Here is a 21,837-nt window from a genome sequence, read left to right on the forward strand (position 1 = left end):
ATAATGAAGCAATAGTGTCAGAAAATATGAAACATTATTTGCCTTTTCGTCTTGCACAGTTTTGTCAACCCCGCCACATATTTTGGTGCTCCTCTGTCACATAATTCCAGTGGCTCTCACTAAACCATTCTGCAGCAGCCTATTCACATTCACAGTGCTTTATGTTGCAGGCTGGGACCTGTACCACTATATATACACACACAAGCCTCTTTTACCCACTGCGCCCACCAGTATTCAATTATGTGATTCATTGACCTCACACATAGACATCTGCAGTGATTGCATTAACAAATTGAGGTTTTATATGTATTAATTTGGAATTATTTTTACTTTCAGGTGCACGTTATTTTCTTTTCAGTTATCTGGAGGTGAAAAAACAGAACAAAATAGTTACAGAATATTTTGTTCTTTTTAAATAATTTCTTTGACCCTGCCATGCACTTCAGCTGCTGCTTGTAAATGAAGACAGCTTGGAAACACAGAAAATAAACAAATATGTGCTCCCAGGCCCTTTTCATTTACAAGTTCTTACTGAGGCATTTGCGCCCCCCTGGGAACATTGCCATAGCCCCTAGGGGAGCACATCCCACAGTTTGAAGACTTTTAGATATGTTCTAGTAGCACTCACCAAACCGGCTGTGAGATGATGATGTTCCTTTGCGCTAATGTTCTGCAGCACTTCAAAGGAAATGTGGTAATGAAATGACTGAGTTAGGAGAGGAAAACTACTAGAAACTGACAGTGTTGAAGGCATTCTACAGAGTCATGGAGCTATGCTTGGTGTCATAGAACCTTAGTAGGCAGGGACTGAGTCATCCTACCACCTGAGTACCCATGAGCCCATGACCGACTAGCTACAGTGTCTCACTTGCTCTCCTTCTCAGTCACAGAGAAACAAGTGATTAGACACCCCAGAACATAACACTCTCAGGAATCGTGTTTGAGGGAAACACCCTTTCGCACTCACAAATGTAGCACTCCACAATAGGATCTGAGACATGAGAAAAGTTTAAAATGTTCATTTTTAACTAACATGCCCTAATAAGCAGTATTCGTGCCACAATGAGTAAGAAAATGTCTAACACAAATATGGTCAGCATAGTCAGTAGTCCATAAGTCATAAAAGGAGCTGTCATTATACAAGACAGAGTAGCCTAACCCACTCCTATTTACAGAAGTAAAGTGATTATCAGATGATCTCCAGGTGGTGGCAGCAGACCCCGTACCTTGGCATGCACAGATGAAAGTTCCACATCTGAGGTGCTGTCACAATCTCCTCCCTGAAAAGATCCCTCTCCAAGTGTGTTGTGTCTGTACATAGCTATTTGATAGAGTATGTGTTCCCAAACAACAGCTGCATTTGTGTGTTTTGTCTAGGTGCTGAGGCTTCACCAGAACAAAATAACAAGGGGCATTGTTGTTTGACCTTGTCTACGCTGTGCAGACATAATCCCAGGAAAGTACAGAACACGAAAACAACAGGAGGTTATGTGTGAAGGTACAGTGTGGCATAAAGCAAAATATATTTGTATAGTAACGTGCGCAAGCGGAGGACAGGCGGCAATGTACTCATGCTAACATAGAAAAAACAACAATGGGCCTGTACCGGACATATAACACCCTCCCCTTGTTCAGGATGGTAGCACAAAATGATAGAAATCAGGTGATAAACAGAATCAAAGTGTTCACAACAGTTTGCAGTTAGTGTATTCCTCACAGATTTTGGTCAAATCAGAAAAAAGAGTAAAGAAAAAAAAATATTTGCTGATAAATGTGTCCAATTAAAGCGTATCACTGGGACCCAAGATGTAGGATGCTAAGTGAAAAGACAAGGATTCCAATAAGAAATATGTACATTCCAAATTAGAGCTGAGCAAGTCAAAGGAACAAACGTGCTCCTCGTATCCAGTTGTCAACATGACCATGAAAGGACAACCAGATTCAATGAAACTGAGATCCAGAAGATGCTGCGTACTAGCACCCCTAGCACAACACATTAAAGATTGTCATCCAGGCAATATGGATTTTAGATTCCATCGCATACAGAAAATTGAAAAGGACTCAAGGGGACGTGACATGGAATTAAAGCTTTGTCAGATAGAGGCAAGGTGGATCAACAAACTAAGGACACTTGTGAAGGGACTGAACTTAGAAAGTGAGCTACGCAACTTTGTTATGATGGTTCTGCCTATTAGCTATAGTTTTTGATAGACTGTTAGGATGCGTTTGACCAGTTACAGAACCCAAAGGTGTTTGAATGCCTCTGGATGACATACATGTCATTCATTGAAGTGCGTTTATTGGTGGAACATCAGCGGTTCTTCCGAAGTGCCCGATGGGCTGGCCAAACAGGTCAGTGTTTAAGCCAGTTTTTTGGCTGTTTTGGGCCTGCTTTATGGACTAGCTCCTCTACCTTCATAGTCCTACAAAATGCAAAGGTAAAGGCTGCCCTTAAAAGGCTGACTTCATCCTGTGATCTGCAAATGCCCCCCCCCCACCCAGGGTGGACATGACTGTCGCTAGTTTGACCGTGTCATTGGGGAGCCTATAGTCTGGCTTGTTCCCCTCCAGTCGCTGCCAACCCCTCAACAGCCTCTGCACCAAGAAAGCCTTAGTCCCATCTGATCTGTGAGGCCCAGCATCTTTGCAAAGAATTATACATTCAGTGGTATGCCTCCTGTCATATGAAACTGACCTAATCTGTCAGAGATCCCAGAAATTCTATGGAAGTAAAGCTCAGGAGCGAACCAGTCCCCCACCTTAGTGCGCCCCAAAAACTTGCAATATGTGCCAAAGGTCCCCTCTTAGGCATGCCTTGTGCTTGACATTAAGTTGGCAGCCATGAGGTCTGGTAGACTTGGGCACCAAGCCACCACAGTTGCTCCGGTAAAGGTGTTGCTGACTACACAGCTTCTGGGTGATGGTACCTGAATGCCTGCATGTTAAAACGAGACAAAACACCAGCTACATAGTTTAGCACACTAGGCACATGTTTAGATCTAAAAATGACATTCAGTTCAAACACAATAATACGATCTCCTTCAGCAGTCTAAGGATCATTTTACACTTTGCTGCTTGCTGAGTAGTGCATTGGACCACTGACATATTATTTAATCAAACTCCTACAGACTGGTGGCCGATCTGCTATGTCCAAATTGTGAGGGCAACTAGAATTTGAAAAAGCTTGAGAAAATCAATATTTGTCAGTATACCAGCCTACACCCAGTCCATTGGCTACGGCTGAGTCTACCATGCTGACCCCAGAATAGTGCCAAAACCTTCCCTGACCGCCGCATCTGTAAATAAATCTGTCCCTTCATTGCTCTTGGGTGTGCTGGGCCTCACTACCGCCCAATTGAAGTCCTTCAGGAACACCTCCCAGAACCTCATGTCCTGGCAGACCTTGCACGTCAATCTACTATAGCAGTGTTTTTCCTTCAAACCAGACATGGCTTGCATAATTGAACAGGAAAAAGGCAACCCATGGAAATGATGCGCAGAGTGAAATCCAACTGCCCCACCATCACCTGCAGCTGATGCCAGATCACCTTCTTAGCCCACAGACATGTTTGCAGCACTTGGGAAAAATAGGTAACTTTCTCCCAGGGGAGTCTAGACACCCCTGCGCCTGAGTCCAACTCAATCCCCAGGAACTCAATAGAAGTAGCAGGCCCACAGGTCTTACCCTGTGCTAACGGGACACCAATACTTCCATTCATTTCTGAAATGACTGGAAAGCCCCAGCAAAATCCACAGTTTTGCGACCCAAGAACCCAAGAAGGTCAACCAAGTAGTGTAACACCCACCAGTGCTCCAATCTCTGCCTGAATGCCCATTTGATAAAAGTGCTGAATTTCTTGAAGTATGCAAACAAGACTGAGCAACACATCGGAATGCATTTGTCAAAATAAAATGAGTCCTCAAACTGGAAACGAGCAGATGGAAGTCGCCCAGGTGTACGGGAAGCAGGCTAAAGGCTGACTTGTTGTCAGACTTTGCTAAGAGTGTCCCAGGCCCCAGCTCCTGCAGCATCTGGATTGCCTGATCGAGAGAAGCATACTTAACTGAGCACAAGGCAGGGGACCGAGACAGCCTTGCTGAGAGTGGTCGAGGCTTCCAGGAGGATTTTGGACGCAGGTGGCAGCGCGGCCATCATCCTCCTGGACCTCAGCGCCGCATTCGACACGGTTAACCACCGTGTCCTTCTAGCTCGCCTCGAGAGGATCGGAGTCACAGGCAAGGCCCTCGAATGGCTCCGGTCCTTTCTTAGTGACAGAGTCTTTAAGGTTTTCTCGGAAACCAACTGCTCCCTCCCTGTGCCATTGCAGTGTGGGGTACCACAGGGTTCTTCCCTTAGCCCCACACTGTTCAATGTGTACATGGCACCTTTAGCAGAGGTTGTAGCCCCCTTTGGAATCCAGCTGATAAGCTATGCTGACGACACTCAGTTAGTAGTCTCCCTAAACCGGGTGGAACCCCTTCCGACTAATCTTTGCAGCTGCCTGGAGGCGGTTGCGGAATGGATGGATGCGTCCCATCTGAAGTTGAACGGGGGGAAAACTGAGCTAATGCTGCTGGGAAGGAAGGCCACCTTTAATAACACCATCATGTGGCCCCCCTGTATGGGTCCTGGGCCCATTCCAAAATCCAAGATAAAAAGCCTCGGCTTCTGGCTTGACATGGAATTGTCTTTCAAAATCCAGGCAAGAAAGACAGTGGCTACCTGCTTCGGTCTAACTAAAACAATCCGAAAAATTATCCCCCAGCTACCCGAAACCGCTAAGAAAACCATAGTCCAGTCTCTCATTCTATCTAGGCTGGACTATGGGAACGCACTCTATCTAGGCACCCCCATCTCAGTCACCCGACAACTTCAGATCGCCCAGAACTCCGCAGCAAGGCTACTCACTGGAACTAGTCACCGTACATGAGCTGCACCATCACTTAGGATCTTGCATTGGCTCCCTATAAAGGAGCGGGTACACTTTAAAACCCTCTGTCTGGTCCACAAAACTCTTCATGGGAATGGTCCTCCCATCTTAAACGATATGGTCAGACCATATATACCATCTAGGGATCTTCGTTCAAAGCAGCAAAACCTTCTCACAGTCCCTAGTGTTGAAATTGACATTATATATATACATAAGCGGCGTTCATTTGTGTTCACTGTACCCCTTGTTGTAAGCAGAACGAATATCGCTAAAACACTGACTGTGTTATCCCGCTAGCATAGACCCATGCACACACGTACACACAGCCATTTTTAGGTATCATGGTCTCCCAGTTTGCGATCGATCACCAGCGCCCCTTCCCTGACCCTGCAAGCTTCCCCCATGCACCCTGACCGCCCCCGCTATCACATGCACAAGTCACGAGCCCTCCCCTCCCGTATGACTCTGTCTCTGAGAATCGCACCCCGCGCCTGACCAACACCTCCTGTCCCTCCATGAATACCCCTCCTTTGATGACCTCTTCCTCTGAGCCTAATTGTTTGCACGGACCACTGGTAATCCCTTAGCCCGAGGATGCAGTTTATTGCCCACTACTGTATGCACTCGCCTCTCTTGAAAGGAGCCACTATTGATCATGACCACCCCACCCCCTGAGATTCGATCAGGAGCACACATTCCAACGGAATCAACAGCACACTCAGCTGCATGACAGCCCCCTCCTATTGTATGGAGGATAAGGGCCCCTACTGTAGCCACGTGTTGGAATATCTTTGTACTTTACAATGTCCTGATTGTAATGGAGGATGTGTGTGTGTCATAAACCTGTGTATAAAAGACGAAGCCTCAGAGAAACTTGTTAGAGCACCTCCCGAAGACACTATGCGAGCGTCCCAAATAACATGCTCTCCTCTGGAGTAATAAACTCTGTTCTTGTTTTCCTGCCTCCAGCGCCCGTCTCTTTATTTGGTAATTATTCAAGATGGAAACGAAGAGTCGCCCTGCACCAGCAGCCTGGGCATCGGGTGCGATATGGGCTGACTTTTCCACAATTGGCGTCCCAACGCGGGGCCCATCAGCGACATAAGGTCCGGTAAGAGAGGTCCAGATGATGGGGTGAACATCTAAATGATTGGAGTATACCTGCCTTGAGAGGGCCCTCGTCCGGCTGCCGATTGAATGAACTTCACCGATTCCGAACGGACCTCTCTCAAGTGACCTATTGTCCTGACTGGAAGCCCACAGGAATGCTGTGGTAAAAACATGGAGAAAGAGAACGATCGGGCGCTGGAAAAAGGAAGGCGAAGAACTGTCCACATGGTCCGGTCCGGGTAAGGTCGTGACACACGACGAGTTGCGAAATTGATTGATTGATTGTTTGAAAATACTAGTATTACTTATTGATTGCTTCTGAGAGATTCTCTATTTGCAAACAAGCACAGAGTCGTCATACTCTGTTTAGTCTTTGCAGATAGTGAAGGATAGGTAATGCAGACTTTTGTCCCCATTGTAATCCGTCATACCTATTTTTCTCCCCATTGATTGATTGATTGAATCGAGCATTGAATTGTTCGAAGTTGGTTCTCTTAAGGATCTTCTCTGCCTGCAAACGGGGAAGAATAGGAATATTCTCTCTCCCTTTGCCGATAGTGAAGGGTAGGTAACGCAAACCTTTAACACGTCGTACCTATTTCATTCCTCATTGATTGATTGATTGTCCGAACATTGACTGTTTGGAATTGGTTCTTTTTGGAGGTGTTCTCTATTTGCAAACAAGCACAGAGTCGCCATGCTCTGTCTAGTCTTTGCAAATAGTGAAGGGTAGGTAATGCGGACCTTTGTCCCCTGTTGTAATCTGTCATGCCTATCTACTCCCCACTGATTGATACGCCAGTCTCACCCGGACCATTTACTAGAGGAAGGTCATCTGGCCCGACCAGAGAGCACCCCTAGTGAAAAGGACATATATAAAATAATAACGAAGTGATCACTATACCCTGTTAACAGAAACTTTAGCATGAAACAACCTGGAAAGAAAGGAATAGGAAAACGAAAATCAGTAGGCCACTGATGAACTTTTTATTAAATAACGAACAAAGGAAACGATAACAATACTTAATGATAAAACCTATGACTGTCCTAGAAACAAGAAACGTTAGAAAAAGTCCGTAATAAGAAACCTGAAAACAGTAAGAGAAACCAAGCGTGACATTGCAACGGTCACAAGGCAACGAGGCTTCACTGCCCCTCACTGCCCCAAACATGTCTGTCCCACCGCCTGCCACGCCCAAATAACGGCAAAACTGGGAAAGATACAAGTCAGCAGACATCCGCCCCACTCTGGAAACTTCCAAAGTGCAACAGGGTTGCGGCTACGCCCAGCCGGAAACAACACATATAGGGCGGGTCCTGCTGCCAACCGTCGACAGGAGATCATCACGTAGGGTGTAGCCGGAGGAGAGGCCGAGGCCGAGGCCAACGGGACCCGGCCAGGGGGATTGCTACGACCACCCTGGAGAGTTGCAGGGGAGGGAATGTCCGTGTCCTCGACCCTCCCCTCCCTCTCCCTGTCCGGCCACCATCAACCAGAGGCCGAGGCCGACGGGATCCGGCCGCGGTGGCGGTAACACTGGAGAGTTGCAGGTTGTCCCTCTCTCTCTCCCAGTCATGGCAAGGAGCGTCTGGCCGCCATTAACCAGAGGCCCGGCCCAAAGACGGACGGGACATTTCTCTTCTCTTCCGTAATGGCCGCAACAACACGGGGGGGGTGTCTTGCACATGCCTCCGACCCCCCCCCTCGTCCTCATCGCCTGGTCCGGCCATAACAAATGTCAAGCGAGACGCCGTGGGGTGCACTGGGAGGGAGAGGCGGTGCGTACAAGCCTCTCCCGCCTCCCCAGGTGGAGGCTTCCCAGCTGCACCCTCAGCGCTCCAGGCGCCCGGAAAAGGGTTCTTCCACTGTGGCGATGCTGCAACGCCTCGCCCGGCAGGGTGGAGCCCGTCCGCTCATTTGACCCCGCGATCGCCGGTAGCTGCCGAACTTTCAAAATGGCGATCGACCTGGCAAGAGCGGGCCCAGCATGAAGGAATGGCCCGGTCACTTGTTGACTCCACCACCATAGTTCTCCGCAACCTTGAAGATTCTAGTGGAGCCGCGGGAGTCCCCGACCCCCGCAGATACCCCCGATGGGGAATGACTGCCATGATTGCCCACGAAACAATGGAAATGTAGCCACAGGACGTCGACGCTTCCATGCTGTCGCCAGCCTCAGTTTGAATGACTAGAATCCTGCAGACCACAGTTCGGATCAGTTCCGGTGAAAAGCACAGTATGACCCGGTAGGAACATTGTTGCCTCCCTCCCCTTTTGATTGATGGTTCAGACCACCGATCCCTTCTTTTACCCTTTAACGGAACTTTTGGACTGCCAAAAGAAGCTCCGGACCAACCACGAGTTAGTAGACATTTAGACTATGCCTGGTTCTGCCTGACTGCACCCAAAATGGCGCCGATGCAAATGAAACTTTCAACTCCTTGTTGTACCCCGATTGTTCAGCCCTGGTGTCATGAGATATGTATGGAGGTTTTCTTAACCACATGAATTGATATAGGATGTGTACTGATTACGTGTTCGGACAATTAATGGATTCAGGATGTGTACTGTCAGTTCGGGAAATGAATTGATATGGGATGGGTACTGGTTATAGGTTCGGACAATGAATTGATATTGGATGGGTACTGATTATGTGTTCAGACGGTAAATTGACATCAGATGGGTATTGATTGAACATTCGGACAATGAATTGTTGTTTAAGTTTCGCACATCATGATTATTGAAAGTTGGAAGCCCAACACTTATGACACTCGCTCACACTGAAGTCTCGACATGATTTATTGTGCTTTTCGCACTTTTATTATGAAATAAACGACCACTGACTCCACTAAAGTTTTACTAATAAAGTATCCCCGCATCTACAGTTCCAGCCTGCTCCGTGGCCGGCCCACGGGGTTGTAGGCCCATATTTATGCACCGACATTCTTATTCAAGATTTTTGGTAAAAGCAAACATAGTTGTTACGTGTGAATTGGTAACTTTCGAATAAATGACCACTGTTTAAAGGATTAAAAAAAATATAGTACGGAGAAATATTGCAAAAATGAAGGGTCCAAGTTTTCGTTGTGTGCGTTTTTCCTTTTTGTACAGCCAAAAAGCAACCACTAAAGATCCTGGCGTTTAGCCTATACTTTATGTGCTACCTGTATAAAAAGAGTCACACTAACGGTCCACCCGGGCTTGAACGCCCAGTTGGCAGGGACTGCATCCCGTGGAGATAGGCCGAGTATGCAGTAAGTAAAAGCCTTTCTGGGTTTATGCACGCTAAATGTGTCTATCAATGTAGCCCCTGCCCCTTCTTTTTCCCTCTCTCTGCAGGTCGCATCGGAATATCGACCAGTGTATGAAAACGGTGATCTAACGGACGAAGAGTCGGGAAAAAGGGTTTGATTATGGTACCTAACCGCAACTAGCAAACCATGACTATTTTCTCTCCCTGAACTTAGCGCCTGGGAGGGCAGCCTGAAGGGAAAACCACAAAATATAACTTCGCTTGGCACTCCGAATAGTACAACTAAAATGACGTGCGCTAATGAATAAGCACCCCACAATTAATTGAATGGGGAAGGTTAAGGAATATTTTGAGGTGAGGTACATTTAAAATCTACTGCATCCTTCTTCGCACCCTCCTAGACATGTAACTTCAAGCTGCCCCATTGTTCTCCAACTGACACCAACCGTTGTCTCAGCCTGGAAACGCATTTGCTAAAAATGACTCGAATAAACCACTGTGAGCATTAGCCCGACCAGGTTAGTTCATGACCAATTGCCCAAGGCGTAAGTGTGTACAATCAAAGCCACCAGTAAGGCCAACCGACGGTTAAAAGAGAAGAAAAAGGTAAAAAGAGCTTAGGATGCTAAAAACGCGCAGCATGCAGAAAGGGATAATTTGGCCAATATCTGTTTTATGTTTTGTCTTGGATTTTTGTATATAATACATGTATTGTCTCCCCGTCTGAGTTTGTGTGTACGTGATGCATGAATCCTACGTCATCCCTCTGCCTGTGTTTCCGTGTTACTTAACCCCTGTTGTTCTGTGTTGTGCGCGCACTGAACGGTCCATTATTATACCCGTCTCTCTCTCTCTCTCTCTCTCACCCTCTCTCTTCCTCTCCCCATGTCATACGTGTACCGAATGGACCATTTAGGGTGCGGTCTCTCTCTCTCTCTCTCTCTCTCTCTCTCTCTCTCTCTCTCTCTCTCTCCCTCTCTCTCTCTCTCTCTCTCTCTTTCTCTTTCCAAAAGCCCCGTTTCCTCTTTTCGTGTATAATGACGTTGTGCCGCTCCGGCACAAAAACATTATTGGATTTTCCTCGAACGCAAAGGTGTTCAGCAAAATTGACCAAAACCAAAACAATTGTGACTTGCCATATTACTACCTCTCCTTTCTGCAAAACGATAAAACCCGAGTTGGTAATAAAGGAAAGGACAGGTATGACGACGGATGTCCCCATATCTGGTTTTTCTAAGGGAACTATAACGTCAATGGCCTTCTGTTTCTCAAGCTCGGTAGGAATACGATCCCCAATGCCCCGATTGTCCCACCCCCCTGCACTTAAATGTGGATGTCCAGAATACCCCACTTCTCCCGATCGACCCCGGCTCCCTGTCCAAATCGTCCCCTTTCCCCCGATTAACCCCAGCTTCATGTCATCTACCCTCGAAAGCGAAATTGATGACTTTGATTAACGTTCACTCCCCAAAAAGAGCATGTTTTACGTCCACCCCCTTCCCCTTCTTCATGACGATAACGCCCCACTTACAAGGGTTAGCCGACCCCGAAGGGAAATGTAAGAGTGTCGATACTTGGGTTAAAGGGAAGGGCGAGTCCCTACATAAGGACTCGATTTTGAGATTGATATAATACACTGTGTATAAAGGTCCAATTTCTCTCCACGTACGTCACGAATGAGCACCGAACGTTTATGAATTCCATAGCAATGCACTCCTACAGACTCCATAAATGACAACTTCTGACTGTGACCGATGAACTTATTCCCCACCTACATAGGATTGGGGACGGAATTGAGATGTATAAATGTCTTCTCCTGCCAGTTTTTCTAAAACTTGTTTTCTACCCATTCAAAGATCCAATTACCGGAGGAGAGGAGCTGGACGTGACGCACAGCCTGGCCACAGATCATGGAACACGTGTGACCACAACCAAAGGTGGAGCCGCAGAGCAATGAGACGCGGGACGAGGCATAACGTTCAAACTCAGCAGATGGAGGAATGAAGGGCTGCCTTGAAGCCCTCGACTCGCTGACCCACTCGTGCCTGAAGTCCCCCGTCCCCTTTTTGAGTCCGACTGTTGGGCTCGCCTGCTCGTCGTCTTTTGCTCCCTTGGTCCCTTGGTATGTTCAAAGATCTGGCCCCACTCCGCCCTCTCTTCCCTCGATTATTCAACAAACTCTTTCATATAAACTTTGACTATGGACTGGGATTTTGCCACGGAAAAAGAAAGACACGCAGGTGCCCAGCATGAGGCACCCCTAAGAAAATGAGTTAGGAAACAGGACTGTGATCTAACAGCAGAGGACTGATCGCACCCTGCAACGCGTAAGGATGATTCCGAGCTGGACTTATAGCTCCACCGCCGGTGCTCAAAAGCGCCAACGAAAAGAAAAACGGACTAACAGAGTCTACCAGTAGTGGTTCGTCGTTGAAAAAGACATTTTCACTAAGACCCCCTTCCTGAACTTTCTCTCTCAATTCTTGTTGCTTTCAAAATGTTTTTGGTCACTTAAGTCCAAAGGTCTCATATAGCACTTTTTACTATATGTTGATGTCATTGAAAAGAAAGTCAGAACCTGAGTCTACAATATGTCGGAACGTTTTTTCTGATTGCCCTCGACTACGTGTTATACCGATCTATGAATAACGCAGCGAATATAAATTCATATGTACCGTATTTCGCCAATTGTATCGACTGCATATGGCTACACGCAATTTGCTAGCATTCGACGAACGTTATTTCATTGGCCCCACATGACTATATGTACACTCCATCAGTTGGGGTAAACACAAATGTACTAGCTATGTTTAAAAGCGGCGACTGTTGAAATTGACATTATATATATACATAAGCGGCGTTCATTTGTGTTCACTGTACCCCTTGTTGTAAGCAGAACGAATATCGCTAAAACACTGACTGTGTTATCCCGCTAGCATAGACCCATGCACACACGTACACACAGCCATTTTTAGGTATCATGGTCTCCCAGTTTGCGATCGATCACCAGCGCCCCTTCCCTGACCCTGCAAGCTTCCCCCATGCACCCTGACCGCCCCCGCTATCACATGCACAAGTCACGAGCCCTCCCCTCCCGTATGACTCTGTCTCTGAGAATCGCACCCCGCGCCTGACCAACACCTCCTGTCCCTCCATGAATACCCCTCCTTTGATGACCTCTTCCTCTGAGCCTAATTGTTTGCACGGACCGCTGGTAATCCCTTAGCCCGAGGATGCAGATAATTGCCCACTACTGTATGCACTCGCCTCTCTTGAAAGGAGCCACTATTGATCATGACCACCCCACCCCCTGAGATTCGATCAGGAGCACACATTCCAACGGAATCAACAGCACACTCAGCTGCATGACAGCCCCCTCCTATTGTATGGAGGATAAGGGCCCCTACTGTAGCCACGTGTTGGAATATCTTTGTACTTTACAATGTCCTGATTGTAATGGAGGATGTGTGTGTGTCATAAACCTGTGTATAAAAGACGAAGCCTCAGAGAAACTTGTTAGAGCACCTCCCGAAGACACTATGCGAGCGTCCCAAATGACATGCTCTCCTCTGGAGTAATAAACTCTGTTCTTGTTTTCCTGCCTCCAGCGCCCGTCTCTTTATTTGGTAATTATTCAAGATGGAAACGAAGAGTCGCCCTGCACCAGCAGCCTGGGCATCGGGTGCGATATGGGCTGACTTTTCCACACTAGGACCAACAGAGCCTGAACAGGGGACCGCCTCTTCTCGCGAAATGCGGCCAGGCTGTGGAATGCTCTTCCTCTTTCACTCCGTCAAGAGCCCAGCCTGCTCGCCTTTCGGAAAAAGTTAAAAACTGCTCTCTTCCCTAAGATATAGTTAAGCTGGCTCAGGATATTCTAGATTCTCATTTCTTTTTATTCTTATTCCTTCTGTTCAATTATCAAGCGCTGGGATGCTTCCGAGTAGCCATGCGCTATAGAAGAACCTCTTCAATTCAATTCAATTCAATCCATAAATAGCTGCATTCTCGGGCTGCCCTTTGAGTGCTGATAAGTTGTTTATCAATCAGTACCCTCCAGGCTCTTTCATAGAGAAGTAGACAGAATTCTCAAGCGGGACCAGCTCAAAAGGCCCGCCACCCTACCTAGACTCTTTTTCTCGAGGATCTTAGCCTTGGCGATGCTAGGATTAGACCTGAGTAATTGCAGTAGAGGGCACCTACACACCCTACTGCTGGGATCCTAAAACCTTCCTTAAAACCTCTGTATAATGTCAGCACTGCTGTGGGGTTCTTACAAACATTAGGCCATGGGATAATCACCTGCCAGCCAATGGGGAGGGGTCTTTGCTCCGAGGGGGGTGATCATTCCTCTTTCTTAGACCCTATGTCCTTAGACTTTTTGGATTCTGGGTGTTGTGGCAGGCCACAGACGGAACAGCAATATTTCTCTTGCATGTCCCGGGGGTTCTGGAACAGGATTGTTTAACAAAATCCCAACATGACCCTTTCTTCCCCCTCCCTCCTGGACTGCCACAAACCCCTGTGCTCTCCTGAAAGGGTCTGACTAGGGGTAGCTTTAAGCCATTGCGGTTTCATAAAAGGGATTCAAGTTTTCCTGTCAATCTTGTCCCAGGCTAGCGTGGGCCTCGAGGCCTTAATCCTCATAAACTCATTGTCATAAGCCCTCCAGCCTGTACCACCAACATCATCATATGCACACACTATTCTATTCTATTAGCATGCCAGCTGGGCCCCTAAGGGTTCCACCATTATAGCTTGGAAACTTGTAAAATCCTTCATCCAGTTCATCAAAGTCTCCTCACCCTCTTTTTGTAAGGCCAATGGCCACAACCCCTAGAGTGTGAGCACTCTTTACGCCTCTTTCTTTTTGGGCCTATTCCCGATCAGTTTGCACATATCCTCGTAATTTCTGTTCCAAATTTTCTCTTTTATATCCAATTGCACATGCCTGCCCAGCTGGTCATGCTCAGAATGCACATCCCCAACAAATACTCAGAAATGATGCCCCAAACCTGCTACTGCTGTTTCTTGAGGGAGGGTGACCCCTACCGTTGCTGGTACCACTGGTGGGATACCACTGGCAAGTGCGGTACTCATAGCGGGAGTCCCCTGCACCAGAGGGTTAGCAAGCACAACCCCACTGGCACCCGCCATGGGTGCACAACTCACCTGGACTCCTAGACTTTCCCGTTACCCCCAAGGGGGGCTACCAACCTCCTGGCCATCTCAACATTATCTTCTTCTGCCGTGCCAGCCAGTGTGTCCCCTTTAGAGGAGTATGTATATGCATGTCTAAGCACAGGAGTGGGCAGCAACCCAACCTTCAGAAGCCAAGGCAACACACTGGCTAAATTAACCACTAAATTAGACTGGCTAACACCACCAGCAGGTGTAACACCCAATTGCCATGCCACTGTTTCCATTTTGAACAATACTACCATTTGCTGCTGGTACCACTACAGCTGAAACACTACCGTGTGCCACCACACCATCAGCGCTACTTGCTGGTGGTGCCTACAGGTGACCCCAGTACTTGCAACTACCTCCATATGAGATTCCTGACCCTTGGCATGCTTCTTAACCTGGGGAAATGCCACCCTGGGTGCCACCCCCGGCCTCCTTGGCCTCTCCTTACTAGGTTGCCCTCTGGGGGACTACAGCAGCAACAGAGCCAAAATCTCATCCATTGCATCCATCCAACACATCAAGTCCTCCATGTCAACATTAGTCGGTGGGCGTTTGGAACCTCTCTTCCGGCCACCCAGCATCCTCGCAAAAGGGCTGGCACCAAAACCAGAAAAACAACTACTCCTACTTGGCTAATCGCCACTACAAACTTGCGGCAACTACATACCTGACAAAGGAGGAAAAAGGCAGGAAAGCTACAATCCCAAAAGCAAGGTTCAACCAAAGGGAAAAAAATGCATGCTCAATTTGGATGGAGGGTTAATGGCAACAAACAAAAAACAGTCACTGCACACTGGATTTCAAATTAAGCAATATGTAAAATGGTTAATGGGCACTTGAAACACCCAGAGATTATCTAAATTTGACTGAATCCACAAACAATTGCAGCACCTGGATTAGAACACTTCTACTCAGCCCCACCATCCAGGAACACACTCTCTTTGTTCCCTAAAACACAAAGTAACACCGCCCAAGCCAGGCCCTAACTTCATGCCCCACTCACCTCCGCAGCCCAGTGTGCCCACCAGAGCTACTACCAAGTGCAGGAATCCCAAGAATTCACTTGGGTCAGGCGAGAAGGATCTGGAGCCCGTGTAGCTCCTGGATGCACCTGCTGGACTGTGGCTGCAGAGCTGGTAATAAAGAGTGCTTGTAGTAGAAATCTGCTCAAACACAAGAAAATACCCAAGAAAAATACAGGAGATGTGAGGGAGGCTCAGGAGCTCCTCGAGGCATCCTTACCAAGGTGGCAAGCGGGAAAAAAGAGACACTCTTGCTGCCTTGCTTCGCATGTTATGGGGAGGGCTGCAGTATCACCCGGTCAGCCAATCCTACCTCACCATCCATGAAAGGCCGCAGCCCCCATTTAGGGCATGGCTCGACCACCATTTGTGCAACACCCCCAAGTTGGTGGAGCCTTTGTCATAACAAAACACTCTTTCACTATTGTGCAAAGGTGTATACATTTGTGCATAGCAGCTAAAAGTGCGCCAGACCAGACAGAGCAGAACAGAACAGCTAGTCCTGGCCCCTTGATATACATCCGTAAAAATATTGTTCAGAGATTTTCATTTATGATTTGTGTGGTTGTATCATTAGAGAAGTAATTTAGCTTGGGTAGACATTGCTAATCTCGGCTGAATTTTTTGGGCCAACATTTTTTTGAAATGACAGATGTGTTGCAGTGATGATGAAATATTAAAAAAACTATGAGATCTGTATACTTGATTTTGGAGTTGAAACATAGGTTTTGGAGGTCAAGTATTCTTATAGAGACAGAAAATAACTCGTCAGAGCAATCCTCTTCCATGTTCCAAAATGGCGGCTCAATAATGATGTGTTTTAGCCATCACATTGGTAATTTATTTTAATAGTGTTTTTGTTTCAAATTTTCGGTTGATTCAAATTTGTAAACACGAGTGAAGCAGGTGGTAGCAGAGGATCTTTAACTCTTGACAGAGTGTTGCTAGCTCTATACCTGAGGACTCCTTCAATAAAGAAAAATGTATTGTGTGCCAAACTAATCCAAAAGAAAAGCTAACATGAACTGCAGCAGGATATAAGAGAGTTCGAGATGCTGCAGAAATACAGCAAGACGAAGTTAACAAAAGATTGAAACTGATGGGTGAAGAGGGTCAAATATTTTATCATTGTCACAAGTGCTACAAGTGGAATACAATGGAAAGAAGCCTGGAAAAAATGAGTCCTAAAATAGCTGAAACCATTGAATCACAACAAGAATTTGAGTCTTCTGAGAAATGACAACAAACAAACCTAATGTCCATCCACTTAGAAGATCGCCGGCTACCCCTCGTTTACCTCCAACAACTGATCAGAAAGCAGAGGCTCTTCAATGTGTTATCTGTGGTTTAGCCAGAACAAGGGAAAGGGATTGACAAAAGAACAAAGTACAGAGTATGTGAGTCTCAATCGGCAAACATGTTTTTATCTGCAGCTAGTTTCTTCCAAGTTGAAGTTTTCCTCCGAGTAGTTGATTTAAACAGAAAGGTGAATGCATTTGCCACAAATTTGTTATGCCACCCGAACTGTATGCGTGCATACATTCGACAATATGAATGTACAATAAGCTCCCAGCAGCAACATAACTGCTAGCCTTCAGTTAAGTTTGTACTCTTTGAAAAAGCTAATTATGTTTTAAAGCCTCTCTTGAGTGTTGGCTATGGGTTCACACTTAGTCAGATCAGAGAAATAATGGTAAACATTGATGAAACTGTATTGATCCATATTAAGGATATTAAGATTTTTTTTGCGAGAATGTACAATGACACAATTTATTTTGTCAATCTAACAAAAAGAATGAGCCACTTCATGGTGTTCTCAGCTGATTTGACTCCTGAAGTTCTTGCTGCCAAAATAAGATCACAAGAATTAGTCTAATAAGCAGGAACCAATTACCAATGTGGATTGCACCACCAATTCCAAGTTCAAGTATGATTAGGTCCATCCATTACTTATTATCACAAAATTCCTTTATTCTTCTTTTTGAAAGTGTTTAGTTAAAACAGCCAAACAGCCGACGCGTTTTGTCCATCTTCTGTGGACTTCCTCAGGGCTTAATATCTAAATTTGGTATTCTATGGTTCTTGGTATTTGCAACAACGCTCTCAGGTTCAGTATATATCTTGCGATAAAGTTGATCCCTCCTGTAACCAGGGTAAGTTCAATATTGCTCAGCTCCTGTGCCATGCTATGCAGCAGATCAGGCCGCCATAGTCCGCGCCCTTGACCGTGCAGTGTTGAGCGCATAACTGCAATTGTCTACTTAAAGAAAAAATGCGTCTTATCGTACAAGAGGCCTGAGAGCTTTGTACAAATACCAAAAACCATAGAAGACCAAATCTAGATATTAAGCCCTGAGGAAGTCCACTCAAGTTGGACGAAACGCGTTAGCTGTTTGGGTGTTTTACCTAAACACTTTTGAAAAGAAGAATAAATAAATTTTGTGATAATAAGTAAAGGATGGACCTAATCATTCTTGAACTTGGAATTGGTGGTGCAATCCACATTTGTGATTAATTTAGCATTGGTCTTGGCGACTGCTCTCTGAAAACAGCGGAAGCGGTGGAAGAGCACACCGCATGAGTGTAGTACTCAAAACATTGGACTTTTTGTGGGGGATTGTTGCTTTGGGGGAAGTGCGTCACATGTACACTGTTGTGTAGATGTTAGGCTTGCTGTTTCGCCTTGGGATTGCAAATAAGCAGGAATCCTTTTAAGAAGTGTCCTGAAAGATTTAGATTGACACATTTTGTGATGCCCCAGAGCTCAGTACACTCATGGTAGTCAACAAGAATGCCTAATGTTGTCTTAACATTTTTTACATAATTGTTTAATATCATCAAAGCAAAACTGTTACAAACTAAAGTTCTTGAGTTCGGAATCCTATGAACCAATAGGATTATGCTGTGCAAATGTACTGTCTTTCACAAATCATGTTTTATTAATTACATCACGGCAAATAGAAAAGACTGCTACACATGATGACTGCCGACGCAATCTATGACAAGTGAAAAAGTAGAGCGCTAATCACTTCAATGAATAGGATGTGTGTATCAGCAAGTTATAATGCGATACTAAAGATTAAGAACTTGTTAGAAGCTCATGTTGTAAAATCTTGTGAATCCGATAGCACACCATTTCCAAATCACTTTACCAGGAAAGGACTTACAATTACTGCTCTTGATAATTTTGATTTTTAAGACAGCTCTTCTATGTCTGGGACATCTAGCACACATGACACTACCATGGTGCTTTTGCAAGGCTGTACCAATGAAATAGCTGCTGGAAAACAAGCTGTGTCAACTATAGACATAAACAAATGAAGCTGCAAACTTATAACCCAACATCTTTGCTGATGGGTGCGAAATCGCTACAAGCCAGCAATATGTCCCAGTCTACCAGAAAGTTTCAAAGTGGCTGAGGACATGGATCTTCTACCTGATGCTGAAGTTTGCAAAACTGATTTAACTGAATTCATCATATTGTTGATTGGTGCAGTCTGAAGGATGAAGAAAAGCCTGCTACTTTGTGGGCTGGAATTCATGCTCTGATCTCCCAGAACACCATCCCACTAAAGAAGGTTGGGTTTTTAACAGTAAAATCATCTCCAGTCACAAATTACACAACAGTATACACAGCTCAAACTAAATTCCAAAATGTGTGTGATCTGCTTAAAGACCAGCCCATCCTGCCAATTTTCTGCAATGAAAGTATTTTCCATATTGTAGCTGACATTTTTATGAGCAATCCAGTAAAATGTGATAATCTTAATCCAATGATGGGCATATCACACATGACAAAAGTTACGGTGCAGTGTGCAGAAAGTTATCTCAGTGGATGTGACATAGACAATGCACTTATTGTGGCTGACATTTTTTAAAGCAAAAACTGTCGAGTCAGAATTGAGGGGAACTCAATATGTTTGGTCATTACAGGGTTTGCTCATCATATCTGAGGCTATAAAAATATATTGTGCTGGAATGTTTTCTGGAGCAAGAATGACAGAAGGTTTGGATTTCTCATCTCAGAAGTGAACAAGGAACAGGGTGTACTCCATTCAAAAGACATAATGCAAAGCTAAGCAATGTTCAAATACACTCAGTTTAAAATCAGAAAACAAGTTTGTAGAGTTTGTCAAAGAATGGGAAGAAAAATCAGAACCCTGAAACTACTGGGGAAATGTTTTACATACGATAGTTCTAGTGAAAAACTTGGTACATGCTGATTGGGAAGGTGATTGCGAGCTGCATGTGAAGACTGCGTTTCGCTAATTGGATTGCATAAACTATCAGAGATATGGGTCCTGGTATTTGCAAAGAGTGAAAAAGCTAGAGGTGGAAAACCCATATCTCTACGGAAAATTAATTCAAAGACATTTTGTGGTGAAAGACAGAGATGGAAGGTTCAATGCTGTGGCTCCAGATATGAAACTGGAACTGGTCAATCAATCAATCAATCAATTAGTACATTTATAGAGCGCGCTACACACCCGTGGGGGTCTCAAGGTGCTGAAGGGGGGGGACGCTACTGCTCGAAAGGCCAGGTCTTGAGGTGTTTCCTGAAGGTGAGATGGTCCTGGGTCAGTCGTAGGTGTGCGGGGAGGGAGTTCCATGTTTTGGCCACCAGGTAGGAGAACGATCTTCCTCCGGTGGTGGTTCTGCGAATGCGTGGGACGGTGGCGAGGGCGAGGCTGGCGGAGCAGAGCTGACGGGCGGGAGTGTAGAACGAGAGACGGTTGTTGAGGTATTCAGGGCCCATGTCGTGGAGTGCTTTGTGTGCGTGGGTGAGGAGCCTGAACGTTATCCTCTTGCTGACGGGGAGCCAGTGCAAGTTTCTCAGGTGGGCTGATATGTGGTTGTGGCGAGGGATGTTGAGGATGAGTCGTGCGGAGGCTTTCTGTATGCACTGAAGTCGTTTCTGAAGTTTGGCCGTGGTGCCTGTGTAAAGGGCGTTTACGTAGTCTAGTCGGCTGCTGACGAGGGCCTGGGTGACGTTTTTTTTGGTTTCGGTGGGGATCCACCGGAAGATTTTTCGGAGCATGCGCAGGGTGTTGAAGCAAGAGGACGAGATGGCGTTGACTTGCTTGGTCATCGTGAGGGAGGAGTCCAGGATGAATCCCAGCTTGCGTTCGTGGTCCGTCGGTGTCGGTGCGGAGCCTAGCGCTGTGGGCCACCAGGAGTCGTCCAGGTAGATGGGGATGGTCTGAGGATGAGGACCTCCATCTTGTCTGAGTTCAGCTTGAGGCGACTGAGCTTCATCCATTCTGCGACGTCTTTCATTCCTTCCTGGAGGTTGTTTTTGGTGGTGGCTGGGTCTTTGGCGAGTGAGAGTATCAGCTGGGTGTCATCGGCGTAGGAGATGATGTTGATGTTGTGCTTGCGTGTGATGGCGGCGAGGGGGCTCATGTAGATATTGAAGAGGGTTGGGCTGAGCAAGGAGCCTTGGGGTACGCCGCAGATGATCTCGGTGGCTGCTGATCGGAAGGGAGGGAGGCGGACTCTCTGGGTTCTGTCGGAGAGGAATAAGGTGATCCATTCCAGGACCTTTCCTTGGATCCCAGTGTTCAAGAGACGGGTTATTAGGGTGCGATGGCATACGGTGTCAAAGGCTGCTAAAAGGTCAAGGAGGATGAGCGTGGTTGTTTCTCCGTTGTCCATGAGATTCCTGATGTCGTCGGTGGCTGCGATGAGGGCGGTCTCGGTGCTGTGGTTGGCTTGGAACTGATGATCCAGAGATCACAAAAAAGATCCCATGGAATTGTTGGTCAGACATGTAAAAGTAAATATGTTGCTGAATGGCAGCTAGTTTACCATGAAGTCATTTATATTTGCAATGTTTTCAGAGATATGATCAATTCAAAATGAATGGACTATCGTGAAACTGTTCTTTACCACAAACTTGTGGAAAGATGGGGAACATTTTAATAAACATGTTGACAGTCTTCTTCATTTCAGCAAGGAGACCCCTTTGTGACCAAACAAAATGAGCATAACGATAAAAAGGCATGTATGCTAGATGTCCTGGAAAATGGATAAAAACTATACGTAGAACTGAAGCAGGAGAGATTTGTATTGAAAGAGAAATAGCTGTTTGACATAATCACTAAAGCTAAACTTCCATGCTTTAATCGCCATAGTAAGAGTTTCATCCAACCAGTAACTACAAAACAGGTTACATAAATAACTTTCTCAAGCACTTAGAAATGGGTTAATTTATCAACAAAATTCTGTCACATGATCTTCTTCCAGCAAACTTATTTTATGGAGCTGCTGCAACCAAATCAATAAAGCACAAACTCATACAAGAGCTTGAGAAAAAAATCACCTGAAGAA

Source organism: Lissotriton helveticus, chromosome 2_1, assembly GCF_964261635.1.
Source record: "Lissotriton helveticus chromosome 2_1, aLisHel1.1, whole genome shotgun sequence".
NCBI lineage: Eukaryota > Metazoa > Chordata > Amphibia > Caudata > Salamandridae > Lissotriton > Lissotriton helveticus.